Source organism: Penaeus monodon, chromosome 36 (genome assembly GCF_015228065.2).
Source record: "Penaeus monodon isolate SGIC_2016 chromosome 36, NSTDA_Pmon_1, whole genome shotgun sequence".
Taxonomy (NCBI): domain Eukaryota; kingdom Metazoa; phylum Arthropoda; class Malacostraca; order Decapoda; family Penaeidae; genus Penaeus; species Penaeus monodon.
Window position 1 is genome coordinate 23,266,441 of NC_051421.1, and position 8,986 is coordinate 23,275,426.

An 8,986-nucleotide genomic window follows, 5' to 3' on the forward strand; every position below is an offset into this window, starting at 1 on the left:
AAGGAGGTAATGCAGTAATTTGGAATCTTACGAAATACAGTGTTGTAAATTCTCTTGATCTAACTGCAGAGAATGCAAGAGGTTTATGTTCCTCAATAGCCACCAAAGCCATTGCGATAGCGGAAATCATCTCAATGGTAGCTTGATTTGCTCATTGGCCACTGACTACAAATACTATAATGCTTTAAAAGTCTAAACTTCATAATTTGTGCGAACAAATTTACAGTGCACACTACTTTTAGTTGTGAAAAACAGAAGCTGGCCATTTTCACTGAACATATAAACATTCTGGCTATTGCGCCCATCAAGATTTCTCAATACCAAAAACCATGCAGCCTTTCTTGATGACCTCTTTACATGACTAAAAAGTTGACATAATTTTTTTTGCATACGGGTGGGAAAACTGAGTTTTCATGTTTAAAATAAACCGCCGGAACAACACGCATATAAACTGCCGCAGACGGAAAAGCGTCGCGGAGGCTACGGCATGGGAGATACGAGCTAGATCAAAGTGGTCGCCAAAAGGACTCGTACCATAAAAACTTTGCCTGACTATGATCACATTATGCATTTACGTAAGCAGCTATGCGAATGCATATTTGCATAGCGCCTAATTAATATTAGCCAGAAGAGACAACGAGCGTATTTTATCTATGAAAAAAACCCTCCGCGCATTCCTTTACTTAGCTGTCTACTCATTTTCCATTTAAATTCTGGTTTCTCTACCAGCCTGAGAATTAAATAACGGTTTTCGCCTTTGCCCCGAAAGGGGTCCCCCGACACAGAACGAGATCGTGCGTTGAAAGCAGATTTTATCGTCATTATTACGTGTTATAATTTCCCACTGTCGGGTTCTGATAGCAAGCAGGAGAGAGAAGGGGACGAAACATTCCAAATTACAGATAATCTACGTATTTAGATTTTATACATTAAACCCACTTGGGAAAAGCTTAGCAAGTCCTATTCTGTGTAAATAACTAACCTTAACCGATAGACTGTAGAAACCTAAGCCGATAAAAAGGTTGTAAAGGTAAATTCCTTCCATACAATTTAACTGACTCAAAAGAGAAAGAAGATAATGAGTATTATTGCATCACAGCTTCTTCTAACGGTTTTTAGATAATCAGCTGTTAAATTCCGTTCCTGTTTTTTTTCACAGTCTGACGGGAAATTCTTTAACGGCAAAAGTAAAATAGAGAGAGAGAAAAAGGAGGGGAGAGAGAGAAGAGAGAGGGGAGAGAGAGAGAGAGAGAGAGAAGGGGGAGAAAGAGAGAGAGAGAGAGAGAGATTCTATATTTTTTTTTTTTTTAACGGTGGGTTTTCATTTTGAGCCGCCGTGGTCCCAGCATAAATTTTTAATTGTAGTTTCATGTTGCGTGCTCTTGGAGTGAGTACGGGGTAGAGCCCCCATTTCCCTTTCCATGGAGAGGCCGGTTTTACCTTTTAGGTAATCTTTCTCTCTATTTATCCGGCTTGGGGCCCAGCATACTTGGGCGGGTTGGCCACCCAGTGGCAAAATAGGCAATGGGGGTGAAGTTCCCCCCCAAAGGGAACAACGCGCCTGCGGTGATCAAACCCCGAACTCAGTTTTCCGTCGTCCCAGTTTTTGAGTCCGATGCTTAACCTCGGCCACCGGGGCCGGATATATATTATATATAAAATATATATATATATATAATAATAATAAATACTATAATATACAAAATATATTTATATTATATTATAATATATATATATATATTTTAAAATATAAATATACATTACATATACAATAATATAAAACTACATAATAAACATAATAATACACACACACACACCCCACAAAATTTAATTATATATATATATATAATATATTTTAATTAAAATTTATAATATGTAATATATACTTGGATATACATTTTAAAAATTTTTTATATACTTAGGCGGGGGCCGAGGGTTAGAGATCGGATCAAGTCTGTCCGACGGCAATTTGATTTGGGGGTTTTCGAGTCCCGGGCCGGCGCTTTTGTTTCTTAGGCAAGGAACTTCTCCTCGATTGCCTACCTACCACGGGGTCCCAAAGCCAGCCCGCAGTGCTGGCCCAACCCGGAAAAAAAATAAATAAGAAAATGATTACCTAAAGGAACACCGGCACTCCCCGTAAAAGGAACGGGGACCCACCCCCGTACTTACCCAAGTCATCACAACATGAAAACTAAAATTAAGTATCATGCTTGCCCGCCCTGGCGGCTAAAGCATGAACCCTACCTTTAAAAAAAAAATATTTGAAGAGAGAGAGAGAGAGGAGGGGAGGAGAGAGAGAGAGAAGAGAGAGAGGAGGAGAGGGGAGAAGGAGAGAGAGGGGAGAAGAGAGAGAGAAAAAGAGAGAGAGAGGGAGAGGGGTGAGTAAATATATAATAATATAATAATATAAAATTTAAATTTAATATTTATATAATATATATTTTATATATATATATATATAACACACACACACTACATATTATCCATATACTTTACACATACACATACACACCACCAAACACAAAAACACACACACAAAACACTCACACACCACACCACACACCACACACACCACACACACAACACACACCACTCACCACTCACCCCACACACACCACACACCAAACACACACACACACCCCAACACACACAACACCACGCGCGCACGCAACACACAACACCACACACACACACACCCCCACATATTATAATATAATATATAAATAATATATATAATAAAATTAAAATTATATATATATATATGTATATATATATATTTAAATATACATACATATATATATATATATATTTAATTATTATATATATATATATATATAATATATATATATATATATATAAATGCCTTAGATGTCACCCTCGGTGCCCAAGATTTTTAAACGAAGGAATCCGTTCCCCTCGGCCGGGCCCACGCGAATGACAGCCGCACCTAGCAAAAGAAGTAGGAAAAAGCAGTACCCCCGCTACGTCGAAAAAAGATTCGAGAATCAGTACCGGCATAATACCCATACTAAGGGCATTTCGAAAGAGGGATCGGTAAGGGAAAGACTCTCAGACGGCACAGCTTCCCCCGGGCAAGTCTTCTATTTTAGCGATCAGCTTCCTGGCCGGGTTGTCGTCCTCGAGACTGTGACGATGAGTCGAGGGGCCGCGGAACAGCGGGAATTTCTCCCGGCGCCTCGCAGCTCCTTTCCCCCTGGTCGATCTTTTCCTGCAGGGGCGACGAGCTTCCTCGAAACGCCAGTCCCCAAAAAGGCTTTTGGATGTCCGCTTTTCGTCGCCTCAGCGCCTTTTTGCATGGGGGGTTTCAGTGACTAATTTCCCGGGAGTCTCCGCGGAGTCTGTTAATTTTCCCCTTTTAAACGAAGAAAGTTAGACATGGTAGAAAGTATCATATAAAATCGCTGCTATATAAAACATATTCCAATACATAAAACACCCCACAACACCACACACATCACAAACATCTAATCTATCAATCTACTCTTTACAAAGCCAACCCCAATCTTTTTCTTTCCCTGTTTTTTGGTGTGCCCTTTAACTCTCCTCCGCCGCGCCCCGGCCCAAAAAAGGCTTATCCCTGTAGGTTTTTCTTCTTTTTCCTCTCCGGGCTCGGCGAGGGGGAAGGCTCCCCCGCGGTTTCCTCCCCGAGACGGGGCTTTTCACACTTTGGGGGAAGGGGAGAGGGGAGGGGGGTTTTTGCTTTCCACGGGGAGAGAGGAAGGCTGGGGGCCCCCCACGCGGGGACCGGGCACCCAAAGTGGCGTTGAAGCGATACAATGTATTATATAAACAGTTTTCATTAGTATACCCGCGGTGGCCGAGGGTTAGAGCATCGAACTCAAGACGGTCACCGCGGTAGTTTAGTTTTGAGGGTTCGAGTCTGGTCGGGGCATTGTTCCCTTGGGGAAGGAACTTCACCCCGATTGCCTACCCAGCCCCTGGTGGGCCCAAACCAGCCCAAGTCAGTGCCCGGCCCAACCCCGGGGAAATAGAGAGAAAAATTACCCAAAAAGGGGACACTGACATTTTCCGTGAAAGTAACAAGGGGCCCTACCAGTACTCACTCCAAGATCATCACAACATGAAAATACAATGAAGCATAGCTGTGACAGCCCAAAGTCGGAATCTGGCAAGGGGGACCAACAAAAAAAAAAAAAAAAAAAAAAAAAAAAAAAAAAAAAAAAAAAATATAATATATATATTTTATATATTATATTATTATATATATAAAATATATATATATAAATATATATATATAATATATATAATTTTATAATCACACGCACACACAACACACAACACAGTGGTGGGTTTTTGTGTGTGTTGGGGGTCTTTTATTTGTTATTCATTATTTTTCTATTTTATATATTATGTGTAATTTGGGGCCCCGGGGCCGAGGGGGAGAACTCGGGTTTAAGACTGGACGACGGCAATCTGAGTTCGAGGGTTTTGAGTCCCGGCCGGGCCCTTGTTCCTTGGGGAAGGAAATTCAGCTCGATTGCCCACTACCACTGGGGGCGCAGCCAAAACCCCAAACAGTGCTGGGCCCCAAACCCGGATAAAAAAAAGAAGTATGATTACCTAAAGGAAAAAACCCGGGACTTCCCTGTATTTAGAATAATGTATATAATTTTTAAAATTTGTGTTGTGTACCCACAAATTTTATATACAAATCAATACACCACACACCGCACACACACACACACCACACACACACACCCCCACACACATATATATATATATATACCCCCTTGCCTATATATTATAATATATATATATATATATATATATATATATATATATTAAATACATACAACACACCAACCCCACACACACACACCATACATATTATATATTAAAATATATTATATATATATATATATATTATATATATATAATAATATATATACAACACCCCCTCTCTCCCGCCCTCCTCTCTCTCTCTCCCTCTCCTTCCCTTTCCCCCAATTTTCCTCTCTCTCTCTCTCCCCTCTCTCCCTCTCTCTCTATATATATAATATATATATATAATATTATATATAATTTTAATATAAATTTTAAAATATATAATATATATATATATATTATATAAAATATATATATATATATATATATATATTTTTATAATTAATTAAATACATGTAACGACACGGAGTTGGGAGCCCATTCGCCAATGTAAGCGAGTGGGCCCCCAAGCCACCAGAAAAGAGGACACGAGAGATTAAGAGCACCGCGTCACCCGGGGTGAGGAAACGAGAGATGGGGTTGGGGGGGGATTGAAAAAGGGGTTTAGCTTTCGGGGGTTTTCTTGAAGGACAGATATGAGATCCCCCAAAAGACCCCCGTGTCCCCGAGGGAGGAGAGGTGGTGGAGTGGACCCGTTGGCTTGGGGGGTCTGCTGGTCCCTTGTGTGTCTCTGCCTTTACGGACGTGTCCTTTTATGCGGCGGTTCCCCCTTTAGGAGGGTGTTTTTTTCCGTGCGAAAAGAGAAATCGGGCGCATCTGCGCCTGCCCAAGGAGAAGGGCGCGGGGTTGGACGGAGGGGAAGTGTACATCCGGCCCTTGTATAGGTTTACAATACACCCCACACACACACATAATATATAATATATATATATATAATATATATTTTATATATAATATAATATAATATAAATATTATGTGTACACGCAGTACCACACACACACAAACCCCACCAATATATATATAATAATATAATATATATATAATAATTTTTTTAATTTAAAATATATATATATAATATCATAATATATATATATTATATATAATTAATTTTAAAAACAAATATATATATATAATGGTGTAAAAAATATATATATTATTATTATATATATTTATAATATATATATATATAATATTATAATACATGCGCGCCGCGCGTGTGTGCCCAAAATTTTTTTTATTTTCCTGTCATTATTCTGAAGTCAAAACTTTTTTAAACCCTTTCTTAGCAATCATTTTAAGGTTTATTTTTTTTTTATTGAGATTTTTGTATTGTTCCATAAATTTTATATTATGGAATTTAAATTTTAAACCTGTGAACGGCATTAAATTGAAATCTTGGTTACTGTCAAAAAGTAAATCGCCGGGGCCTAGAAAGCAAAACGTTTTGAAGGGTAACAACGCGAGTCGTAGCCTCAATAACCGGATGGGATGGGCGTTGTATATACGTACAGATTGAATAATAAAACGGTATTTCTATGTTTAGGTATTGAACCACAGTAGGGGACATTTGAGAGGTAATGAGAAAGCGTGGAATAAGAATGGTGCTCTAGCCCTAATATTTTGTAGTAATTTTTTTGTAATTTTTTTCTTGCCGGGGGACTCTGATGAAAAAAAAATCACAGTTATTCCCAAATTTCTTAATATAAACTATTGAGTGAAATTTCGTTACGTCAAGTGGGGGTTTTTTTCTTTTTAACGTAAATTTTTTTTTTTCAGGCTTACAGCTGATACAGGCGAGGATACAATATAACTACATAAATGTGTGTGTGGTGTAAACCGAAACATACACACACAAAAGATGAGTATTATTTTAAATATAATATATATATATATATTTTTATATATATATATAATATAAAAAATTATATATATATATATATATAATTAAAATATATTCCCCCACTCATACAGTTGTATGATGTTTATTATGTATGTATGTATGTATGATGTAGTAGATGTATCTTCTATCATCATTTTATCTATCTATCTATTATTAAAAATATATATATATATATATATATATATAATGCGTGTGTGTATATATATTTATAATATATATATTTTAATATATATATATAAAATATATATTTTATATATATATATATATTTTTATACAAAAACACACCCAATACATACATAATATATATATATAATATATATATTTATATATATATATTATAAATAATATGTGGTGTGTGTGTGTGTGTGTGTGTGTGTGTGTTTTTGTTGTGGGGTGGTTGTGTGTGAGTGTGTGTGTGTTTGTGTGTGTGTGTGCGTGTGTGCGTGTGTGTGTCGTGTGTGTGTGCGTGTGTGTGTGTGTGTGTGTGTGTGTGTGTGTGTGTGGTTTATATATGTATTTATATATATATATATATATAATATATATATATATATAAACACACATGTATATATTAAAATGTTTTATTTCACCTTGATGTATTTCTCAATACAAAGATTCAAATGACAGGCCAGATTTTCAATGTGAAGGCATAACACTCCCAAAAACTACAATTAAGTATCATGCTGTGACCACGGCGGCTCAGACATGAACCTACCGTTAAAAGAAGAAGAATAACACATTTCAAATAGGTCATTAACAAGACCCTGTAAGCGAGTTTCGGCCAAGGCCAAAATATCATAACCCTTTGTCAGTATTGGTCTAAAATGTACTGCTGGCTGCTTAGGATGTACCTTATATTCTAACACACACGTTCTGTGGAGACACACATCAGGTTTTCACATGAACTATTTGATGTTAAGTAACTTGCAAGCCAGGGATTATAAATACCCCCGTGAGACTCGTGTTAAAACTCGCTATGAATTAGACTTATAGTCGCTACCCTGCCTCATCGCAGAGGTCCCTTAGCTACTCATGATTCGTTATAGCGCTTATTATTAAACGTCCTCGCGGGTCGGGGCATTCCCTAGAAACAGGTCCCTCCGCACTTTTCCTTATTATTAAAACGCTGGTGCGGGCCCCGGGGAAAATGTTGGAAGCCCCGCAAAGGATAAGGATATGTCAGATGTGCGAAGCTGAATCCCCGCCCTGGCACCCGCAATCCGTATTATCAAACTGTGTGGGCATACATCCTCTATGGTTACTTCTGCGGGGACCGGTTGGCACGCCTGATGAATCCCGCGCCCCGCAGTTTGTACGCTTGAGGCCGCGGCCAAACCAAACGCGATGCGATGCGAAGCGAAACGCGCGGGAGTATTTGAGCCGCATTAATTAATGGGACGTGCCACACCGCCCTCGCGCAAGACTTGGCGCCGCTGCGACCCTGCACGAATGGATGTCGAGTCTTATTACCGAGGTATTTCAAACCCTATGCATTCGGGATAAGATGCATAGGATAGATTAGTTGTCCATCAGTGGGAAAGGTTTGGGGATAAATCAGGAATTACAATTTTGTGTTTATTTTGATAAATAGCAGTATTAATTGGTTCATTATGACTGCATATCACTTCCATAAGATTATTGCTTTACTGGTTTATATCCAAAGTATTTATGGACCTAAATTATCTGAAAAGAATATATACACTATGAATAACTGTGTATAATAAATGATAATTACGACTTACAAACAAAAGCAGTCAGTTTTTTATCATTATGGAAAAATACAGCTTATTAAATGTCTCCGCGGAGCGTGATTTTCCCAGAACAAGATGCCCCACACTTTTCCTGTTACTAAAAAATTGCTAGTGTTGCTCACCCCGCGGCGCCCCCGCATAGTATTTGAACAAATGCGGGACAGCTAGAAAAAAGGTCTATATAAGCAAGGTCTATATAAGTATATTCTCCTATAGACCTTGTATATAAGGAAGGTCACGTCTCGCGCATGACGTCACAAGGAATAAAACCGCTAGGCATGAAGTCAGTTGTGGATGGAGTGTAGACTCGCAAAGATGTCCATCTCTTTCCCGTTTTCGCTCGCACGACTGGCGCGGGCAAAAGCCGCAATGGCCCATACATGCCCAGTGATTGGATGCAATAGTTGTACACTAGAGGCTATGTATTATTGTCATTTAGCGTATATGTGTATAGGTATGTGTATGTAGATGTATTATTATAACTGTCTATTATATATATATATATATATATATAATATATTATATATTTATATATATATATATATATATATATATATAAATACAACCCTCGCTGACCAGGTCACTCTATTGAACCCAGTGCTACCACCTACCTGGTGTTGCAAC